The sequence below is a fragment of the Coenobita brevimanus genome, chromosome 86, assembly GCF_032717465.1.
Source record: "Coenobita brevimanus isolate Jiangsu-jjx chromosome 86, ASM3271746v2, whole genome shotgun sequence".
Taxonomy (NCBI): Eukaryota; Metazoa; Arthropoda; class Malacostraca; order Decapoda; family Coenobitidae; genus Coenobita; species Coenobita brevimanus.
Window position 1 is genome coordinate 28,200,688 of NC_137039.1, and position 24,919 is coordinate 28,225,606.

Below are 24,919 nucleotides of genomic sequence, written 5' to 3' on the forward strand. Positions count from 1 at the left end.
ACAGATTAAGTCTTATGATAAATTTAATTCCTTTGTCAATAGATGATAAGCCCATTAGATTAAGATTATGCTGTTTTGAAGAATATTTGTAATGTATTAGTAAATCTTGGCTTGTAATCCCACTTGACTGACTACAGAAATCCTGGCAGCCCCAGAGATGTATGTTGAAGGATTGTCTGTTGTCATAGTGTGGTGTGTGTGTTGTGGTGTGGGAGGAGGCATTACACTGTGATACATGTGGTGAGTGTTTTGTGGTAGTGTGGTGTGATAGTGTGTGTGGTGAGTGTGTTGTGGTGTGGGAGGAGGCATTATACCGTTGTAAATGTGAGTGTGGTGTGGTGTGGGAGGAGGCATTACACTGTTGTAAATGTGAGTGTGGTATGGTGTAGGAGGAGGCATTACGCTGTGGTAAATGTGAATGTGTTGTGGTGTGGGAGGAGGCATTACACTGTTGTAAATGTGAGTGTGTTGTGGTGTGGGAGGAGGCATTACACTGTGGGCATAGTGTATTGTTTGCCAGTTGTATATTGTGTTGGCACTGAAGTAGAAAAAGGTGACGATTGTGTTGAAGTCTGGTTATACTCATTTCACTCTAACTTGACACAAATTTTCCTATTTTTGCAACTTTCTTTAACATTTCCCACTTGCAGAATCAAAATATTACAGACCTACATTCTTTCCATAGCTTTTCATTGTGACAGGGATCATATTTTAATGCTTATTTACTGTATTCTAACAACTCAGCATTCATGAGAGAACATAAATCATTTTTAAACCAAGTTAGAGTAGAGAGAGAGAGAGTATAGGTGTAATTGTGTTTCTCCGGGTATGGTTGTGCCAGAAAGGTGGGTGTCTCTTAGTTTTTGTTTTTGAAGGCTTCTGGTGTGTGGCTGTAGTGGCCATGTATATCTAGGTAGTAGCTATGTACGATCTGAAATAGTAGAAATAAAAAAAAGAAAGAAAGAAAAAGTGGATGACAGTCACAGCCACTGGCGGACTGCGATTAGGCTACTGGTATTGCAGATGGTTGGAGCCGCTGACCAGTACTGTGAAAATCCATATGCTTTTCACAGTGCAGTTCTGTTGGCATGGGGGCCGTTTTAAGAGGGTAGGGAAAGAAAATATGTATCCTTGTAAAATTTAGTGTTGGGCATAGGATGAGAACAGATGTTTTTGAAGCACCCTGTGTTGTGTAGGTTTTGAATACATTTTTTCCTTAGCATTTCATAACAAGCATCACATTTTAGTGCTTATATACTGTATTCTTACAACTCCGTATTCATTAGAGATCACAAGGCATTTTTAGACCAAGTTAAAGAGGGAGAGAGAGAATAGGTGTATTGATGTTTCTCTGGGTAGAGTTGTTTCTGAAGGGTGGGTGTCTGGTGATGGTTTTTGAAGGTTCCTGTTTGGCTGGAGATTTTTGGATGGCTGTAGTGGCCTTGTGTGTATAGGTAGTAGGTACGTATAGTCTGAAAAAATAAAAATAAAGTTTATGTTAAAAAAAAGATGATGAAGGTTGATGGCCACAGCTATTGGTGGACTGTGAATAGTGCAGGTGGTCAGAGCAGATGACCTGTACTGTGAAATTCCACATATTTTCACAGCACAGTTCCTTCTGAATGGGGGCCGTTCTGGGGGGAGGAAAAAAAAAATCAAATATATATCTGTAAAATTTAGTGCTGGGTGTAGGATGAGAACAGATGTTTCTGAAGCAGTAGTGTAGGTTTTGAATGGGTGTAGGTGATGGGTAGTGACTACACACAGTAACTAAAACAAGCATCTGTGCAGGAGGGGGTCAGTGTTCTTAAAATTCAAAATGTAATGAGTGATATCTCAGTACGGTTGATACTGTATACATGATTTCACCCACCTCTCTTTTGTGTTACTGTACAAGAATAGTATTACATTTGATTTCTATCTCTCAGTATAGGGAGACATTTCTTAACACAGCTAATACTTGTTGTACATAATCTATATGTCTATAGCCAGACACTATAATTCCATAAAGGGTGGCCATTTGTCTTTGAGTTGGTTATTTTATGGAGAGGGGCACTAACCCTCCGCCAAGAACTTATTCACCTGCAGGGAACACATATGGTTGGGTTATATACCACCCAGCATTGTAAATGATTTCTTGGCTTACAAGAAACCTTTAGGCTTGTCACTTAATGTAAAGTCACCTGAAAAGGAAGGAAGAGTAAAAAGAAGTGACAGAATGGATTTATATAGTCCTGGAGTTAGTGCATACAAATTGCCTTGACACTGAATGCTATGCAATAATTGAATCATAAGACCAAGTTTGTTATTCAGGAACCTGATTCACAAAACAACCCACTGCCGGAGCTCTGCCAGGACCAGTTTGTGGCAAAATCACATTTCACAGTATTAACACTTCTTAAGGATGCCATATCAGATGCATATCAATACAGAGAGAAATTATATACTGTTTAGAAGAGTGGTTACCGTTTACTGAAAAATATGCCACTACAAAAATGGAAGGTCAGGCTTTTACGAGATTATTGCATTGTAAAATATATTAGTGCGAATATCATAAAGCTGTTTACAATATTACAAGCTTGATGCCCCAGAAATTATCACCCTAAATCTTCAGTTTCAAGGCAATTTGTCCTGACATCTCAAAATGAGCGCATCTTGAATTTGGCCCTTTTACGTTTTTTTTCTTGGAGGGAACAATCATGCAGGCTTCTGTCCTTCAGTTACTTTTTTGCATTAAAAAAGAAATTCCTCATCATGTAGTATGCACACTACTTGTTTTAGCCACTCAACAGTATGAAAAAAAATATATGCTTTTCAGAACACAGTCCCTTTAGGATGGATAGTGTTTAGCTAGGGGAAAAAAAAATTGCATGAGGTGTTATGTTAGGTAGAGGAAGAAGAGAGAATTGTAGTGCTGGGTATAGGAAGAAGAGGGAAGTGTAGTGCTGGGTATAGGAAGAAGAGGGAAGTGTAGTGCTGGGTATAGGAAGAAGAGGGAAGTGTAGTGCTGGGTATAGGAAGAAGAGGGAAGTGTAGTGCTGGGTATAGGAAGAAGAGGGAAGTGTAGTGCTGGGTATAGGAAGAAGAGGGAAGTGTAATGCTGGGTAGAGGAAGAAGAGGGAAGTGTAGTGCTGGGTATAGGAAGAAGAGGGAAGTGTAGTGCTGGGTAGAGGAAGAAGAGGAAAGTGTAGTGCTGGGTAGAGGAGGAAGAGGGAAGTGTAGTGCTGGTTAGAGGAGAAAGAGGGAAGTGTAGTGCCGGGTAGAGGATGAAGAGGGAGGTGTGTTGAGTAGAGGAAGAAGAGGAAAATATAGTGTTAGAGAAGGAAGAGGGATGTTGTTGAGATTAGAAAAGGAAGAGGGATGTTGAGGCAGTGCGTGTAGTGTTATAGGCTTTGAATGGCTGTAGTGGCAAGGTAGTGAGTATGAACAAGATAAATTAACAGAAAAAAAGGAGGAAAAATAAAACAAAAATGGTAGCACATTTTATTTGGGTAGAGGTCACTTTTTAATTAATTTGGGATAGTGGTCAAGTGATAGGTCTAGTACTTCCTTGGTGGTTTGAATGACTAATTTTCATTTTCCTTTGACAAAGTGGAGCCAGACTGGAGAGTCTAACTAGTAACCAAGGAGACTCATTCCTGTCTCATAACTAAGTTTCATAATGTTTCTTGGGATTGGTCCTGTTCTGTCAGTTAAAAATAAACTCACTTATTGTGGAGAGATACATAGTGAGGCTGGGGGGAGGAAGCAACCTTACAAGTCTGTGTGGAGGTCTTGTTGGGGTGTGGTGGTTGTCTACGTGTTTGTGTTTTTCTGGATTGAGAGTCCCTTGGTTGTCCTGTGTCTGTGTTTAGAATAATAACAGAAATGAGGAATGTATCTGAATACCTGGTGAGTGATGAACAAGTTGGTTTTATGAATGGTAGGGAGATATGTGAATGGTATATGTGCATTGAGGAATAATGAAGGTTTGTGAACAGGATTGTAAGCTATGTCATTCATGGACCAGGAGAAAACATATGACTGTGAATATTGAAGGATTGTGATAGGTTTTACGTATGACTATGGTCCTTTCGCAGCAAGAAGTCCGTTCAGGGTGTGGCAGAAGTTGGGATTTCCCCGAGTGCGACGTTGCCAATTTGACCACCAATTATCGGATTATCACTGTCTCCCTACCTACCCCCATCCCACCTGTTTCTCTCTCTCTCTCTCTCTCTCTGTATATATATATTTATATATATGTATAGTATATGTTTATTATTTATTTTCAACTTTTTTTCCACACCACCTATGAGGTAAAAGTCTAGGCGTGTTTTATTTTTAAGAGGCTTTCCCTGTAGGCCTAATCCTCTCTCTGACCCTGGGTCCCTCGCCGACCTCGGCGTGGCAGCATGGGAAAAAAGCACTGCCACGTGTCATAGAATTCATTCAAATCGTTGTTATAATTCTAAAAAGTGATACTCAGTGTACTATATAGCTTCCTTTATTATTAACAGAATATAAAAAACAATTTCAAATAGCACATAGATGGGAAATAAGAGAGAGAGAGGCATGTACTACGGTTGATTTGGCAGCATTGCTAGAGGTGATTCACCAGTTGGGCCCCACCCTGAACGGACTTCTTGCGGTGAAAGGACCATAGGAAGCTGCTGAATGTTGATAAGTTTATAATGGCTGAAGCTTGTTTAGGAGATTGAGACAAGGATGTGTGATAACCCCATGCTTGTTGAAGATTTGGTGTGTGAAGTAGGGTTTTTGTTGCTGCGGCTGCTGCTGCTGTTATTGTTGCAACACCAGATTCACCTGGATGTGAACCTGGTGCACTGTAGGAACCCTGGCCAATTCAACATGTTGCTCTCAGAGGTCTTTTTTTATAGTCATGTTGAAAGGTTGTCTGTGTTGTGATAGTGGGGTGCATAAGGTGAGCAAGTGTGTTGTGGTGTGAGGAACTGCATTGTGGATTATGAGTTGTTAATTATGTGTTGGCATTGTAACAAGAAAGGATAATGACTGCTTTGCAGTCCCGCTAGGTGTATTCATATCTCTGGGAAGGGTACTTTCTGAGCGGTAGATGTCTGATGGTAGTGTACGATGCTGTTTGGATGGAGATTTTGAATTACTGTAATGGCTGTTTGCATTTAAATGGATGATGATCACAGCCATTGGCTGATGGTTGGGGCCAGTGACCTATGTTTTCAAGTGATATCATATGCTTTTCACAAAACATTTTTTTTTTTTTTGGATGGAGGTTGTTTAGGTTGGGAACACGGAACCTGTACATGTTGTATTCGGTAGAGAGGGATGTTGTTGAGGTATTGTGTGTAATGTTGGAGGTTATAGATGATTGTAGTGACTGGGTAGTGACCATACAGGATGTAATAATTAAAAAATAAAAATAAAATGGATGGCAATCACAGCTATTGGCAGGTTGGGACCAATGAATTGTATTTTTAAATAAAAACTCTGAGTAGATAATCATGTATTCTGAGGTTTTCACTTGGACAAGGCTGAAATTTTTAATCCCTTTGAAGATTGTTTTCCATAGCTCCCTGGCAGAATATTAAATTACTGTTGCTTTATATCCCCTCTATAACACTTCATAACTATCACATTATCACCTCTGGTTTCAGCTTGGTATTGAAGAGGAAGAAAGAATAATTTCAACCTTAGTTGAACTTGTTTCAGTGACTAGAAAATAGGTATTTAATGTGAGGTTGGGAGAAGACAATCTCATTTAGTCGTGTGGAGGTCTTGTTGTGGTATGGTGGTGCTTTAGGCTGTTAACCTTTTTGGGTTGGTGTGTAGAGGAGCCCTGCTTGCATCAAAGGTTCATTCTGTCATCCAGGGGTAGTGACTGTTAGTGTCTTTAAGGTATCAAGTTTATGAGTTGCCTTTATACTGATGCTTGTAGGTTTGGTTGTGTGGGTATCCAAAGTAAGTCCAGGATTATGAGATGTGTAGAGTATGAGTGATTGAAAAGGAAGACTTTAGGTGCATTTGAGTTTTTTATCAGGAATGAAAATAGTGATTGCTGATTTAGTTGATGAAGCAGTCATTATTGTGTGTGTGTGCTGGTGTTTAAGTAACTGTTGGTACTGTTTGACATGGGCTGCCATTTATTTAGTTTGGGCGTTGCAAGTGCTGCTTGGTCATCTGCATAGGAAGTACTATTACTGAAGAAAAGCAGAAGAGGCAGGTTGTGAGGAATGAAAGTGATTGTGAGAGGTTATAGCAGCACAAAGACTAACTGAACAGCACTGATGTGCATGTAGGACACTTGCACTGTCAAGTGTTGAACTGGTCTTGCAGTACGATCATCCACTCTGAATTTCAGTGTCATTGGGGCACCTCATAATACCTAGGATAAAAGTAACACATTCATTTAAAACTTTAAGGCACTTTCTGCACATTATTACAATTGTATTTTTTAAGTTATTTTTTATTCTTGTAAAATGCCAATAAAAAGTATCTTGACTTATAAACAGTAATTCCTCACTTAACAATGAAGACATATGCCTGAAAACTATTGTATTAGGTGAAAATTGATCTTGAGTGATGGTTAGGTTCCAGTAGTACAAGATATTCCATATAAAAAAATACCATTGTACTGTATATGCCTAATAAATTTTAATGCATAGACAAGGAAGTAAATTTTTACAGAATGCAGCTACAAGCTTTTGTGATGTTGTATTAACCTCACGTCGTTCCAGCACAATTTTATGTGAAAAATGTTCATAATTTGGCCAGTAGTTTTGTTGTGAAAAATGTCATGTGAAATCTTGCTAAATGAGGAATTTACTGAAGTCTCTGGTTTTTATCTTTATTTCTAACACTCATGGACATAAGTTTCTGTACTCTTAGGGCAAGTTTCACAGTTTCCACCCTGACATCTCACATTAAATAGGATCATTAGTAATAAAAAACAATTGCTTCACACTTTAATCAGATGTTTCTGCATTTCCACACTGATGTATCATGTGAATCATTTACAGTAATAATAACATTAAGACAATGATAATGGTAGTATTGATAATATTCATGAAGACATGAAAATTTAATTTCTTATTAAAAAAAAAAAAATGCTATCTATATGGTTAATGATAATAGCCAGCAGGAACAGTTAATGATGAAATATAGTTAAAGTTGTCCCTCACTGTCAAGGGTATTGTAATTCCATATTAATAATATAACGGAACTAAACACTTACTGTAAAGCATAATCAAACTTTTTGTGGGCATTGTACCTCAATTTAAGAGATTTTGTTTGCATTTTATTTTTGTTTGTCCTATTGTTATGCATTTGATCTATAATGCTTCCTTCCTATCCTCATCCTCTCCTTCCTTATCTTCCTCCCCCACCCCTCTGCTTTCTTCTTTCTCCTTTCTATTTTTCCTCTTCATTTTCCACATCCTCATCTTCCTTCTATTTCCTCACCCTCAGTCTCCACTTCATCTCCTCCACCCCTCCTTCTTCTCTTCGTCTTCCATCTTCCTCCTAATTTCTCTTTTCATCTTCTCCCTCTTGCTCTCCTACCTCCATTTTCCTCCTCCTCATCTTTGTTCTCTTTCCTCACCCTCGGTATCCACTTCTCCTCCCCCCCTCCTTCTCTTTGTCTTCCTCTAATAATTTTTCTTTTGTTTGTCTTTGCCTCTTCCTTTCCTACTGCTATTTTCCACCTCCTCATTATCGGTCTCTCTCCTCACCCTCAGTCTCCATTTCACCTCCTCCTCCCCTTTGTCTTAATTTTTCTTCTTTTGTTCATCTCCCTGTTCCTCTCCTACTATTCTCCCCAACTATCTCCCTTCTCGTAATTTTTTCTTCTTCCTCCTCCCCCCTTCCCCTCCCCTGTCCCCTTCACCCTCTTCCTCTCCCTTTCCTCCATGTTCTCCTCCCTTCTTTTCCTGCTCATCTTCTACCACTCCTGTCCGCTCTTCTTCCTCTTCATTTTTCTTCCATCTCCTTCCCTTCCTGCCATTACCCTCTTCCTCCTTGCTCTTTTCCATTCTTCTTCTACCACTCCTTCCATCTGCTTTTTGTCTTTTCCTCCCCTTCTTCATTTTTCTCATCTTTATCTCCATCTCATCCTCCACCTAACTCATTTTCTTCATTCACCCTTTTCCTTTCCTTTCCTGCTCCTCTCCTCTTCCACTCCTCCAACTTTCTTCTCCTCCTTCCATCTCTCTCCTCTTCCTCCTCCTTCCATCCTTCTCCTCTCACTCTTCTCCTTCCTCTGTCTCCTCCATCTTTTCTCTTTTCCTGTCATTTCTCTTCTACTGTTCTTTTCTACTCTCTTTCTCATCTGCCTCTTCTCCTTTTCCTCTTCTACCCCTCCTTCCTTCTGCTCTCCCTCTTCCTCTTATGCTTCCTCTCTTAGTCTTCTTCCATCCCTTTCCATTTCCTCTGTTCCTCTACTATTTCTCTTCCTCCTCCTCCTGTTCACTCACTTCCCCTTATTACTCTTCTCGTCCTTCCTCTCACCTTGTCTTCTCCACTACTCTATTCTTTTCCTCTTCCCTCTCCCATTCTTCATTCTTTACCTCCTCCCATTTCCTTTTTATTTTTCTCTCCTCCCTGTCTACCCCCTCCTCCTCTTCTTCCACCCAGTATTTCTCTTCCACCTCTTCCTCTCCTACTTTTCCTTTCTTCCCTTCCCTTCTTCTCCTCCTATCTCAGCCTCTACCCCATCCACTTCCTCCTTGTCTCTTGCACCTCCCTTTCTCTAATATCCTTCCCTCCCTGTATTCTTTTCATTCTCCTGTCTCTTCCTCCTCTCCTATCTTCCACATCCTCCCCCATTCTTCCTCCTCTTTTCCCATATTTTCCTTTTCTTGTGCACCCCCCCTTTCTCGTATTCCCCCTACTCCTTTTGTTCTCTTTGTCTTCATTTCCCACCCTGTCTTCCCTATCCCTTATTCCTCTCTCCCCCCCTTCCTTTCCTCTTCTAATCTCCCTTCCTCACCTCTTCCCTTCCACCTCCACCATTTTCTTTATACTCTTCCACTCCTACAACTTCTATTCCTCATCTTGTACTTCCCTTCCTCCTCCTCCTCTATTCTCTTCTACTTCTCCCCCCTTCCTCTTCTCTTTTACTTCTCCCCCTTTCCCCTCCTCTTCTCTTTTACTTCTCCCCCTTCCTCTCCTCTTCTATCCCCTCCTCCCTTTCTACCCCCCTTTCCTCTTATACCCTCCCCCTTCCTCTCCTCTTATACCCCCTTTTGTCTCTCCTACCCTCCCTCTCCTCTTCTTCCCCCATTTCTCTATTCTACCTCCCCTTTCCTACCCTCCCTTTCTTTCCTCTTTTACCCCCCTTCCTGTCCTTTTCTACTCCCCTTCCTGTCCTCTTCTACCCCCCCTTCCTCCTTTTCTATTCCTCCTTCCACTATGCCTTCCTCCTCTTCTACCCCTCCTTCCTCCTCTTTTTTACTTCCTTTCCTCTCCTCCTCATCTACCAACCCTTCCTCTTTTACTCCCCTTTCCTGTTCTTCCTCTCCTCTTGTATCCCCCCTTTCCCTCCTCTTGTCCCCCCCCCTCCTCTTGTCTTCGATCCCCCTCCTCCCTTTCTATCCTCTTCTACCCCCCCCCCCTTCCTTTCCTCATCTACCAACCCTTCCTCCCCTTTCCTGTACTTCCTCTCCTATCCTCCCCTCTCCCCCCCCCTTCCTCTCATCTTCGATCCCCCTCCTCCCTTTCTATCCTCTTCTACCCCCTTTCCTTTTCTCTCCTCCTCTTCTACCCCCTTTCCTTTTCTCTCCTCTTCTACCCCCCCTTCCTCTCCTCCACTTCTACCCCCCCTTCCTCTCCTCCACTTCTATCCCCCCTTCCTCTCTTCCACCCCTTCCTCTCCTTTTCTACCCCTCCCACTCTCCCTATCCTCCTCTTCTGCCCTCCCTTCATTCCTCTCCTACACCCCCCTTCCTCCTTTTCTTTTTTTCCCCTTCCTCTCCTCTCTTTTTGTCTCTTCTTCTGCCCTCCCTTCCTTCCCTCTCCTCTTCTACCCCCCCTTCCTTCCCTCTCTTCTTTTCCCCCCCTTCCTTCCCTCTCTTCTTTTACCCCCCCTTCCTTCCCTCTCTTCTTTTACCCCCCCTTCCTTCCCTCTCCTCTTTTACCCCCCCTTCCTTCCCTCTCCTCCTGTTTCCCCCCCCTTCCTCTCCTCCTCCTCCACCCCCCCCTTCCTCTCCTCCTCCTCCACCCCCCCCTTCCTCTCCTCCACCCCCCTTTCCTCTCCTCTGCTACCCCCCCCTTCCCATTTTTTTTTTTTTTAATCCAACCGCTTTCATTTAGCTTGTGCTGTGTGTAGAATAATAAAATGGTATAAGGCTTATTAATTTTTTTCTTGCCAGTATGACAATTTTAATTCTTGCTGATGCCACACAATCTTATTTAATTGCTGCTGATGCCAGAATTTTATTTAATTCGTGCTAATGACTTCCACTCACCCCCCCTTCCTCTCCTCTTTTCCTTCCCCTTCCTCTCTTCTACCCACCTCGTCCTCTCCTCCCTTGGAGGAGAGGAAGAGCAAGAGGGAGGAGGGGGTGGGAAAGAGGAGGGAAGGAGAGGAAGAGCAAGAAGGAGGAGGAGGGGGGAGAAGAGGGAAGGAGGAGGGGGGGAGAAGAGGGAAGGAGGAGGGGGGGAGAAGGAAGGAGAGGAGGAGGAGGGGGGAGAAGAGGGAAGGAGGAGGAGGGGGGAGAAGGAAGGAGAGGAGGAGGGGAAGGGGGAAGGAGGAGAAAAGAGGGAGGGAAAGAAGAAGTGGGAGGAAAGAAGGAGAGGAAAAGCAAGAGGGGGTAAGAGGGAGAGAAGGGGGGGGGAGGAGGCAGGGAGAGAAGGGGGAGAGGAAGAGCAAGAGAAAGGGAGAGGAGAGGAAGAGAAAGGAGGAGGAGGGGGGGAGAGAAGAGAAAGGAGGAGGAGGAGGGGGGGGAGAGGAAGAGAAAGGAGAAGGAGGAGGGAGGGGAGAAGAAGGAAGAGGAGGAGAAGAGGGAAGGAGAGGAAAAGCATGACAGAGGGAAGGTGGAGGGGGGGGAAGGAGAGGAAAAACAAGAGGGAGGGAGAGGATGAGGAGAAGTGGGAGGGAGGAAGGACAGGAAGAGCAAGACAGAGGAGGGAGGGGGGAGGAAGAGGAGGCAGGAAGAGCAAGTGGGAGGGGAAGGAGGGCAAGAGGGAGGGAGAGGAGGAGGTGAAGAGGGAGGAGGGAGAGGAAGAGCAAGAGGGAGGGGGAAGAGGAGGAGGGGGAAGAGAGGAAGAGAAAGGAGGAGGAGGAGGGAAGGGGAGAAGGAGAAGAAGGAAGAAGAGGAGGAGGAGAAGGGGGAAGAGGGAAGGAGAAGAGAGAAGGAGAGGAAAAGCATGAAGGGGGGGAGAAGAGGAAGAACAAGAGGGAGGGAGAAGAGGAAGAACAAGAGGGAGGGAGAGGAGGAGGAGGAGAAGTGGGAGGAAGGAAGGACAGGAAGAGCAAGATGGAGGAGGAGGAAGGGAGGGAGGGGGGAGGAAGAAGAGGCAGGAAGAGCAAGAGGGAGGGAGAGGAAAGGAAGACCAAGAGGGAGGGAGAGGAGAGGAAAAGCAAGAGGGAGGGAGAGGAGAGGAAGAGCAAGAGGGAGGGAGAGGAGAGCAAGAGCAAGAGGGAGGGAGAGGAGGAGGTGAAGAGGGAGGAGGGAGAGGAAGAGCAAGAGGGAGGGGGAAGAGGAGAAGGGGGGCGAGAGGAAGAGAAAGGAGGAGGAGGAGGGAAGGGGAGAAGGAGAAGAAGGAAGAAGAGGAGGAGGAGAAGGGGGAAGAGGGAAGGAGAAGAGAGAAGGAGAGGAAAAGCATGAAGGGGGGGAGAAGAGGAAGAACAAGAAGGAGGGAGAGGAGGAGGAGGAGAAGTGGGAGGAAGGAAGGACAGGAAGAGCAAGATGGAGGAGGAGGAAGGGAGGGAGGGGGGAGGAAGAAGAGGCAGGAAGAGCAAGAGGGAGGGAGAGGAAAGGAAGACCAAGAGGGAGGGAGAGGAGAGGAAAAGCAAGAGGGAGGGAGAGGAGAGCAAGAGCAAGAGGGAGGGAGAGCAAGAGCAAGAGGGAGGGAGAGGAGAGCAAGAGCAAGAGGGAGTGAGGAGGCAAAGAGGAAGGAGGGGAAGAGGGAAGAAAGGAGAGGAGGAGGGGAAGGGGGAAGGAGAGGAAGAGCAAGTGAGAAGAGGGAGGAGGGAAAGAGAGGAAGAGCATGAGGGAGGAGGAAGGGAGGGAAGGAGAGGAAGAGCAAAAGGGAGGAGGGGGGGAGAGGAGGAGGGAGGGAGAAGGGGAAGAGCAAGAGGGAGAGAGAGGAGCAAGAGGGAAGGAAAGGAAGGGCAAGAGAGAGGAAGAGGGAAGGAGAGGAGGAGGGGAAGGGGGAAGAGAGGAGAGGAGGAGGAGGAGAATAGGGAAGGAGAGGAGACAAAGAGGGAAGGAGAGGAAGAGCAAGGGGGAGGGAAAGAGAGGAAGAGGGAGGAGGAGGAGAGGCAGAGGGAGGAGGAGGGGAGAAGAGAAAGGGGGAGGGGAGGTGAGGAGAGGAGAGCAAAGGGAGGAGAAGAGGAAAGGAAGAGGGAAGGGGAGAAAAGGTAGAAGGATGGGGAGGGAGGAGGAGGAAGAAAGGAAAAAGGAGGAGGGGAGGAGAGGAGAGGAGAGGAAGGAGGAGGAGGAGAGACAAATAGAGGGGAAAGGGATGAGCAGAAGAGGAAGAAGAATGGGAAGGAGGGGAGAAGAGGAAGATGGAGAAGGAGAGGGAGAGGGGACAGAAGGAAAGGGGGAGGGGACAACAAGAAGAGGGAGGAGAGGAAGAAGGATGAGGGAGGAGAAGTAGAAGGATAAGGGAGGACAGGAAGAGGGAGGAGGAGGAGGAGGGGAGGAAGAGGGAGGGGAAGGAGAGGAAGAGGGAGAGGGAGGGGGAGGAAGGAAAGAAAGGAAGAGGGAGGAGAGGTTGTAGCAGGAGGAGGGAGGGTAAGAGTAAGAGGGGAAGAGGATGGGCAGAAGACAGTGAAGAAGAGGGGGAAGAGGGCTAAAGGTGGAAGGAGAAATTGACAAAGGCATTTTTAATACATCAAGGGAAAAAAAATAATGCTTACTGTACAACTATCAACCACCTGACTGATGACACTTTCTGGAGTTGATGCACAGTAATGCACAGATGCAGAGTTTCCCTTCTTCCATTTAAAAAAACTCTCCTAAACTGCATTATATCTGAAAGCAATTGCTGCATCATTATTACCTTAATTATATCAGTATTTAAGTCCGCATATGTACATTACAGTGCTGACAATATTAACGAGTTATCAACATAAACAAAATAATCATGTAATGACACTTGGCTATCATGGAAGGTGTGAATCATAAACTGCATTAATTAGACCAGTGTGGTACTGTACTTTTGCTACAACAAAAATAACATCTACATACCAGTGTACCATAACAGTTGAAAAGATCTAAAACAATTCTTATAATAAATATTAACCCACTGAGCAAGATGATGTCATTTTCATGTCACAGTATTGTTATTATTATTCATCCATCCATCATCCAATCCTATGTTGCCCCATAAGGAGCGTAGAAGCCCTGGGCTAGGCATGTTGGTCCTGACATTTAAGATGAGAGTGACCAGCCTCACTCATCCCCGAGTGGCATTATGTAAGCAATAAACCCCAACCACCCCTTGGATATAAACCTTCACCAGCTCAATCCGATTGGAATTATTAATAATATTATTAATTATTACTAGTCTTTTATTCCATCTTGAGATAAGCTCTTTAAACTGAAGGAGTTCAATGCAGCTGCAGTTAAAACTTTCATAATTAAACCTCTCCTGAGTTGAATAAAACAATACCGTGTCGATTAAAAACTTTCATAGACATTCCTCAGTTGAACAGAACAATCTTGTTGCAGCAAGAACAAATTGAAAAGGATTTTACCAAGAATCAAAAGACTGACACTCTAAAAAGTTGATCATTATTACCATCCCACATTCTTTTTCCCAGTTAAGGATGGAGTACAGTGAGGTCCAGAGTGCAAGGACGGAAAACATAAAAGTGGAATAAACGATCAACAAAATTAGTAATGAAGAGAACCAGATACTAACACACTCACTATTCAAGCCCAAGAATCGTATATTAAGCTTCACAGGCAGATGTATATTGTACATACATTTTTAAACAGATGCACTTCACGTTACAATGAAAACAACTCATTTGGATTACTAAAGTTTAATAAAGTTAAATATGGGACATTAAACTTTTATCATATACTCCTCCATACATACTTCATGCAATCAACTCAACCCAGTCCATTCCCTAGCCCCACCATCTTTAACTGTTCTTGTAAACAGTCCTCGTTAATCATATCCATCCACATTCTTGGCCTACAATACCTCCTCTCACTTTCACTCATTCAAGTATATTTTTTCACCATCTAAAAAAAAAAAAAATAATAAACTATCTCAGATATAAAGGGTCCAACATGCTTGCATGTGTCAGCCTTGGGCACCTAATGTCAGCTCTCCATGCTGCTTGATCTCTAGCAACTTCCCTAACCCAATAATTTAGGAACTGCTTCATAACACAAACTCAACAGTTAGCAGATAATCCAGTACCTACGGTACACTCACTTTAACACAGGCTTACATAAAATGACTGCTACAATAACCAAATAAACCATCACCCTCCCAAATCCAGACAAACACCTCACACACACCCTCACGTTACCCTACTCAAGCAACCACTCCCACTGGAAAGACATCTACAATTCTAAGATCTACTAAGGGCACACATGACCTTTTCTCAATATAAAGGTAACATCAGAGCAAAGGCATATCATACTCTCAATGTCTTGAAAACATTCTATGAACAATTCATTAGAACAGTGACTTACACTAGGACAAGATGAGGCCCCCATTTAAATGGTACAAAAATAGAAAAGCTTACGACAACACAAAACAAAGCCTTTGGAATAATGCCAGCCAGACGTCTCAATCTCATTTGGGGTGGCCACAAACAAATCGCCCCCACATCGCCCTGTCCCCTGCCATTTCACTGCCCTGCTCCCAACTCACCCCCCTCTCTCATATACCTCTCCACCCCATCCCTCCATCTCATCCTCGGCCTCCCCCTCCCTCTTCCCCCCTCCACCTCACTCACATACAATCTCTTTGTCAGTCTTTCACCCTCCATCCTCTCCACATGGCCAAACCACCTCAGTGTGTTCCTCATAACGCTTCCTATCACATCCACATCAACACCACAACACTCCTTTATATCCTCATTCGTCAGCCTGTCTCTCCATGCGACTCCACAGGCTCCTCTTAAATAACTCATTTCCACTGCTCTCACTCTTGACTTGCGTCCTTCCAACAACGTCCAAGCTTCACTTCCATACGTTAGAGTTGGTATCACAATACTGTCATGTAGTAACTTTTTCACTTCCATGCTCACTTCCCTGTTTCTTATCACTGCTTTCAAAGAACCAGCAACCTTTCTTCCCTGCTGTACCCTTTCAAGCACTTCACCCTCCAAACCTCCATCCTTACTCATCACACTACCCAAGTACTTAAATGTACTGGATGCAGAAAGGCCACAAATTCAGATCACTTCTATCAAAGAACAAAAGTCCTCCAACACAAGGATCATAATTATGAGAGACACTTGATCATTCCAGGTGAACACTCTTCTCAACCCTGCAACTGTATGTTGCATCACCTTCCACCACAGAGAAACAAAGAGGAAAACCACCAAACACTACAGTATACTAATTGCTTCACCAACATTCCTCTTTCTCCACCCAGCACAATATTTTCACACACACACACACACACACACACACACACACACATTCAACCAAATAACACCCTTCAGAAACCTCCACCAGACAACACCCCTAAGAAACTATCCAACCCTATAAGACAAGATTACATCTAACAAGAATGCAACAGTCACCACCCTTCCCTGTTACAATGCCAACACAAAACACAACTCAGAAAATTCAATATGCAAAAACTGCAATGCAACCTCTCACACCACAGTACACTTTCTCACACCAGGTACCACACACAACACAAGCAATCTTTAAACATAAAACTCAACAAAACATCTATGAGAACAGCTACAGTATGCATTTTACAAGTTTTCTAAATTCTTCTCCCAATTAAGACATTCTGTCAGAGTTGCATCCTGTGTATTCCACAGGTCTGAATACTACTCTTAGTAAACACTTCAGACTTCAAAGCAGCATAACCTAGTGTCATAACAACCTACCTACACAAAGCCAAAAATTCAGTGTTGCAATGCTGCAAGCACTGCGAATTTTGTCCATAATACAAATAAATAATCCACACAGCTACATTCATGAGACTAAATTCGTGGTATAACAGGAAATATATCAAAAGAAGCTATTTGAAATGAGACAAAATATATCTGAAAAATATGCATATTGCCAGACTTGTATAAATGAAATATACTAAAAGAGGCGATGTAAGGTATAAGACAAAATATATCTGAAAAATATAATAAGCATAATACTGGATTTGTGGTATAACAGGAAACATACAAAAATATGCGATATGAGGTATAACAAGGCAACATTTATCGGAAAAATATAACAAGCATAATACCAGACTTGTGGCATAACAGGAAATATACCAGAAACAAGTATGTGGTAAAACAAGGCAAAATATATCTGAAAAATATAACAAACATAATACTGGCCTTGTGGTATAACAGAAAATACCAAAAAGAAGAAATTTTTTGGTATAATGAGACAAATATTGTACCTTCATACTGCCCTAGAAAAGTCCATCTCAAACATGTACATATAAAATACAATATTATTACACTATGCTTTGCTGCATGGTGGATTTTTTTTTTTTTTTTTTTTTTAAATGAAACTGATTCGCTTTAGGATGTCAACATTATTTTTGGATGTCACCAAACCACAAAGTAATCCAAGTACAGTACCTCTTCATCATTAAACCACTAGGTCACAAATTATTATGTTACCAAACATCTCGACCTCTGTGTCACCAGTCATATAAGGTAGTTACCAAGCAAACAGTATACTGTAATATCACTAAGCATATATCATACTGTCACCAAGCCGATAGTTTGTCACCAAGCATATAGTTTAATGTCACCAAGCATATATGTTAATGCCAACAACCATATTTTAATGCCACTAAGTAACTGTGTGTTGCTAGCCAAAGTTTGTCAATAAATTGCAGCTTTCAGCTAGAGTGATCTTCATTCATGTGCTTCTGGTAGCTCTAATATATGGTTGTGGAGAGGGATGAATTCATGTGGTGGCACTGACATACTGGGTGCTTCTACTGCCTACCTACACAAACATCCCTCGATTCATCTCCCAAACAAAGGTTGTGGGCTGCAGGAGGACAATTTCAACATCCCTCGACTCTTATCTCCCAAATGGGAGTCGTGAATTGTAGGAGGACAATTTCAACACCCCTCAACTCTTCTCTCCAAAACAAGGGTTGTGGGCTGCAGGACAAACATCCCTTGACTCGTCTCCCAAACAAGGGTTGTGGGATGCAGTGGGATATTTTCAGGCTGCACTCACAGGGTCCATATTTCCAATGAACCTGGAGCCAAAGCAACAATATATACATGAAGATCACTCTACCCAGGTCCACCACGAGGAGGTAAGCTGCGCGGACCCACACCATGCCCATCCCAACCACCCTACCATTGGACATGCTGCCATCATCATCACTGCAGAGGCCTTGCAGTTTTACATGTTAGTATGTCTGTATGTTGATTGATGGCAGTAAACGTCTGATTTTAGGGGAAACGTTTCAAACTGGAGGCATTAAATATAGCCTTCAGTTTCTTCTTGACCTTCATCTTGATCTTCTTTAGAACACACTAAAAACAGGAACTGGTGTGTGTGAGGAGAAAACACACCCACAGGAACTGGTGTGTGAGAAGAAAACACACCTACAGGAACTGATGTATGTGAGAAGGAAAAAACACACCAACAGGAACTGGTGTGTGTGAGAAGGTGAAAACACACTAACACTGGAACTGGTGTGCCTGAGATGAAGAAAACACACCAAGAACAGGAAATGGTGTGCGTGGAGAAAACACACCAACAGGAACTGGTGTGCATGAAGAAAACACACCAACAGGAACTGGTGTGCGTGACAAAGAAAACACACCAAGAACAGGAGCTGGTGTGCACGGAATGGTTAGCTCACACTGAGAACAGGATCGAACGCCAGCCGCAAACAAATTTCCGGTCGCGTGCACGTAGCACCTTCTACCCAACTAATTTACATTGAGGGTTCTACTGAGCGAATCATGCCAGCCATATCACGGCCTTTGTGCAGATACTTTTGTAAGGTTAGCTTGGTGACATTTTGGTGACATCTTACTTTTCTAAAAAAGAAAAGTTCGCCCAATTTGGAAACCTACTTTTCTAATATGGAAAAGTTCGTCCAATTTGGAAACCTTATCGTTTGGTGACACATATTAAGTAGGATGGAGGATGTTTTATATTATATATAATATAAAACAATTTCACCCATTTAGAAACCTAAAAGAATGGAGGCACCTTAGGATTATTATGCAGAATATTCAGGTGCTGCATGTAGATGTGAACGAAACAGATCTAAATCATGACAGGTGGTTGGGGTTTCTTGCCCAACTGTGTAAGGGAACGTGAAGACTGAGAGGATGTGCCTATGTATCAGCGTCCCACGTGTGACATTCAGATAAGTGCTGGTGTCCTGATTAACGAGCAACACATCGGCCCAGACTATACTCAATTCAACAAGTCCGACACCATCAGGAATGACATCAGTGCCTCAGATGTTGATGACCTCACAGATATGGTGCCAGGCAGGGTGAAAATGGCATATAGCCCGATTGTTTGTTGTGCCCAAGGGTTATGGCCTCAAAAGCGTCCTCTCAGGTACATCCAACACCCACACAGCATATAATAAACATTTTAGATAAAAATTATTAAAATCAAAATTGAAAAGACATTATTCAATGGAAAAAAATAAAAAACAAGCAACCACATGATTGTCACACGCAAGGGCCGAGTGCATGTGATGGCCGGAACGTCCCACCTTTGTGACATCTCGCCGTTCACCTTACGTGCCTGTTGTGGGTTCGCGCAGTACATCCTAGGGCCAGGGCATCGCTTTTAAGACCCCTTCTTAGCGACCCCCTGCTAAGATGTCCATCCCCACACAACCACCACACGCATGGCGGATCGACATCAAATTGACAGAAACTGGCAGGGTGTGTATGTGTGGACTATTCTAAACGACCCAGCCACCCAGACTTCACATGAAGAGACAGTGAGAGAAATAAAGACGGAAGGGAGGTGGGGGGGGGACATTTACTCAATTTAGCCACTGAAAACACCTGATATTCAGTAAAATATACGATATGGTAATGAACCATACCGTGTCAGGGCTTGGCAAATTTTTACAGCCGAATGCCCAATCCTGACACCAACCCCTCCCCTATTTATCCGGGCTTGGGACCGGCATTGAGTTGAGCTGGCTTCCTCCTGGGATCAAACGCAACTCAATGGCTGGGTTAAAATGTCATATGCTCCTTTCAATCTAACTTGGCCTAAAACTGTACTTTTACTCCCATCAATCCATAAACAATTAGAGAAATGGGACATAACTTCGATAAATTCAAAAGAGTACATGAGGCAAAAAGAGGAAATGTACCAAAAAATTTATGACAGAAATAAAAGGAGGGAAGAAATCCATGGAGAGGTTACTTAAATCCCTCCATCTCCAAAGACTCTCACTCTGACGATGAGGAGTTAACTTAAAAGTCAACAATGCCAACAACATGGAGCTTGATCACAGGAAGCAGAAGTTTGATCTAACTAATAACTAAGGAGATTCTAAAGCTTGACTGCAGAAAACAGAGGTTTGATTTGACTCGTAACCATGGAGATTCTATAGTATGACTGCAGGAAAGAGGTTTGATCTGACTGGTAACCAAGGAAAGACTAAAACCTGACTGCAGTAAACAGAAGTTTGACTAGTAACCAAGGAGATTCTAAAACCTGACTGCATGAAATAGAAGTTTAATTTGACTGGTAACCATGGAGATTCTAGAGTGTGATTGCAGGAGAGGTTGTGATCTGACTAGTAACCAAGGAGATTCTAAAGCTTGACTGCAAGAAACAGAGGTTTGATTTGACTAGTAACCATGGAGATTCAAGAGTATGATAGCAGGAATGAGTCTGATTTGACTAGTAACCTGAGAGATTCTAGAGTATGATAGCAGGAAAGAGGTATGATATGACTAGTAACCAAGGAGATTCTTAGTGTTAACCCTTTAGCTAGTATTCATATGGTGCTGCTGCTTTCTCAGCTTCTCCACTTCAGTTTCACTCAAAGTACTCCTCTCTGCCTATATTCACCACACTCCTCTCAGTTTTACAATGCATACCACAGTCATATAATCAGATAAACCTATACATCCCTCTCTCTCTATGCTTTTGTGTTAGGAAAATTAAGTAAACAGTACAGTGTACTACACTTCACTAACATAGCTACCAAAACATTTCAATATCACAATTAACAAGTATAAAGGTAATTAAACCTTACTCCATCCTTAGCTTGGAAAAAGCAATTTGGATGATGAAAAAAAGTTAACAGAAAATTATACATATAATACAGGAGTGCTATTACTCTAAGCAATGGTTTGTCTTCAACCTGGAAAAAAAAATGACCTCAAAATGGATACTGCATGATTATACAAATGCCCTTCACCTCTCTACCAATCCCCCCAAAGAAGAATGGTGGGCTGCAGAGGGGACCATTTCAATCAGCAATACACTGGGTTTATATTAAATGACGCTTAGGCCACAACACTAACAAATGGTTAGATGTCAGCTGTGCATTAAATGGAATTCATGTGGAAATTAAAATGTTAAGCCATAAGTTTTCTATAATATGCAGCATTATTCACTTGAGCAATGGTATAATGTATGGGTATAACAAGGCAGCCTAGTGAAATACAGTACTGATAACCATTGATTTCACACATCCCAGTCTTCATTCACGCCTTTCCATGATAATATACATTTTATGAAGATGAACAACAGATGCTTCAGAAATAATATACTGGATACATACAAATGCTTACAGAACTGCTACACACATATTATACATTTTATGATAATGATGCACTATAGAATCCTCTGAAATATACTGGGTTCATACAAATGCTTACAGACCTACACACATTGATGATTTTTTTTTTTTTTTTTTTTTTTTTTTTTTTTTTTAAACACCTTGTACAGTAAGACCTCAATGCTCAATGGATACATTAACCACGTGGCTCCACTGCCTGGTTATACTAACATCCCTCAACCACTTTCCTAGCCCCAGAATGAGTTGTGGTGGGCTGCAGAAGAGCAATTTGAGCCTCCAGTCCACCACGTTTTATCTTCCAGATGAACCTGGGGCCTCAACAACATGCCAACAGTATGTATCAATATTTCACACCTTTTTCAGACATCTAGAACTGAAAACTTAGTGACACTGCCAATTCAGCATTTATATGCACCAAATTTGCTTTAATATCCATTTTTTCTGTAAAGTATTGTAAAGAAAATAAATAAATAAACATATGAACTTTCAGTATTACCTAAGAAATGTCAATCATTTTCAACACCCTATACCATCACTCAAAAATGCTTTAAGTTCCTACACAACCAGCCCCTCCACCTATCAGCTGTGTTGGTCTGGGAAGTGTAAACCAGTGCTGGTGGGGGATGCCTTCATGTGGTGGTACTGATACAAATGGGAGGCTCCACTGCCACTGAGCTAGGGGAAACAAGCTGCAAGAGGAAAGTCCTTTGCCAAGTAAAGGTGTACAAAGAACTGTTGGGTTCCAAGGTGTAACAGATCTGAGAAAAAGTGTGCTGTGAGAGAACTGGCAGAAGTACCACTGGGGAAGAGAGGTAAACTGGTATGTTTGGATATGATGAAAGGAAGAGGGAGGGTGACTGGCTGAAGAGGGTCACAGGTATGTATGCTGTGGGTAGTATACTAGTAGCAGTTACAACTCAAGGTTCATCTGAAATACAAACCTAGTGGACTGCAGGCTTAAGATATCTTCCTCTTGCAGTCCACCTTTCTCTCTTTATGAGGCAAAAAAATAAATGTAGAACCTTTGTATACGTAAAACTGCTGCTGCTCTGTCCAGAATACTGTCCCTGTACACAGTACTATAGTGAGAGAGAGAGAGAGAGACCAGCATCAAAAATAGCTCCAAGGAAGGATATAGGTCCACGAAAGATACGGTTGCTTTGCTTCATAATAGGGAGAATAGGTCTATGTGGAAAGTAAGTCCAAGAAGGGAATATATGCAAGGGTGAAAGCAGGTCCATGGGTGACAATAAATCCATGAGTGAATAAAATAGGTCCATGGATGACAATAAATCCATGAGTGAAATAGGTCCATGGGTGACATTAATCCATCAGTGAAATAAAATAGGTCCATGGATGACTATATCCATGAGTGATAATAAAATAGGTCCATCGATGACAATAAATCCATGAGTGATAATAAAACAGGTCCATGGATAACAAACCCATGAGTGATAACAAAACAGATCCATGGATGGCATCCATGATAATAAAACAGGTCCATGGGAGACAGTAAAGACCCTGAGTGGAAATAAAATAGGTCCATGGATGACAGTAAGTCCTTGAGGGGAAATAAAATAGGTCCATGGATGACAATAAATCTATCCATCTATCTATTGCCAGACGCCTCAATCCCGTTTGGGGTGGCCAAAAACAAATCGCCTCCAAGTCACCCTGTCCCCCGCCATTTCACTGACCTGCTCCCAACTCACACCCCCCTCTCTCATATACCTCTCCACCCCATCCCTCCATCTCATCCTCAGCCTCCCCCTCCCTCTTCCCCCCTCCACCTCACTCACATACACTCTCTTCGTCAGTCTTTCACCCTCCATCCTCTCCACATAGCCAAACCACCTCAGTGTGTTCCTCATAACGCTTCCTATCACATCCACATCCACACCACAACGCTCCTTTATATCCTCATTCGTCAGCCTGTCTCTCCATGTGACTCCACAGGCTCCTCTTAAATAACTCATTTCCACTGCTCTCACTCTTGACTTGTGTCCTTCCAACAACGTCCAAGCTTCACTTCCATACGTTAGAGTTGGTATCACAAAACTGTCATGTAGTAACTTTTTCACTTCCATGCTCACTTCCCTGTTTCTTATCACTGCTTTCAAAGAACCAGCAACCTTTCTTCCCTGCTGTACCCTTTAAAGCACTTCACCCTCCAAACCTCCATCCTCACTCATCACACTACCCAAGTACTTAAACGTACTCACATTTTCCAATTCCTCACCATCCAAAACTCGCTGTACATTCACTGACTTCACCCCTCTCAAAGACCATCACTTTACTCTTCCCTACATTCACCTTTAGATTCCGTTTCTTACACACTCTCCCAAACTCATCCACCAAGCCTTGCAGCTCCCCTTCGTCTTCACTCAACAACACAGTATCATCTGCAAACAGCAGTACAGGGAGTTTCCAAACACTATCCTCTCTCATCAGGGCCACTCCAACATCCACTACCCTACCTTGTACCTCTTTTATTACCCCATCCATGTACAGATTGAACAACCATGGAGACATTACACATCCCTGTTTCAACCCAACTTTCAAAGGGAAAAATTCACTTAGTTCACCATCCACACGCACTGCAGCTTTCACACCATCGTACATACTCTTCACAGCATTCAACAACTTCCCATCTACTCCATATATTCTAAACACTTTCCACAATCCCTGTCTATCCACCCTGTCATATGCTTTCTCCAAATCCATGAAAGCCGCATACAACTTCTTCACCTTCTCTAGAAACTTTTCCACTAAAGATCTAAGAATGAATATCTGATCTACACAACCTCTTCCCTACCTAAAGCCTCCCTGTTCTTCCCCAACTAATTTCTCTGTTCTTTCTCTAACTCTGTCAATAAGTATCCTACCATACACTTTTCCTATTATCCTAAGAAGACAAATGCCCCTATGATTACCACACACTTCTTTTTCTCCTTTTCCTTTGTACAAGGGAATAATTATACCTGACTTCCAATCCTCTGGGACTCTACCCTTCCTCCCAGGCCAATCTGCACATCTTCCACATCCATTCTACTACTATCTCCCCCATGCTTCAGCATTTCACCACACACTCCATCAATTCCTGGGGCTTTCCCCGATTTAACTTTCTTCATTGCTTCCACAACTTCTATCCTACTGATTTCTTCCTGTCTCCATGAGTGAAATAAAACAGGTCCATGGATGACAGTAAGACCGGGTGGAAATAAAATAGGTCCATGGGAGACAGTAAAGAACTTGAGTGGAAATAATATATGTCCATGGATGACAGTAAAGACCTTGAGTGGAAATAAGTCCATGGGTAAAAATAGGTCCATGAGGAAATAATATAGGTCCATGGGTAAAAGTAGGTCCACGAGTAGAAATTAGGTTCATGGATAAAAATAAGTCCATGAGTAGAAATAAAACAGGTCCATGGATAGAAATGAAATAGGTCCATGGGTAAAAACAAAATAGGGCCATGGGTAAAAATAGGCCAATGAGGAAATAAAATGTTCCTGGGTAAAAAAAGATCCATAGGGAAATAAAATTGGTCCCTGGGTAAAAAAAAAAAAAAAAAAAAAACAGGTCCACAGGTACAAATAGGTCCCTGGGTGAAAATAAAATAGGTCATTGGGTGAAAATAGGTCCAAGGGGAAAGAAGGTGCTAGTTGAAATTGAGCTGTGGAAAAATAGGTTCTTGGGATATTGACAATAAACCACTGGGGGGGGGGGACAGGTGTGGGGGAAGATGGATAAATGAGGGGAAAATACATCCACTGAGGGAATGTAGGTCTAGCTACTA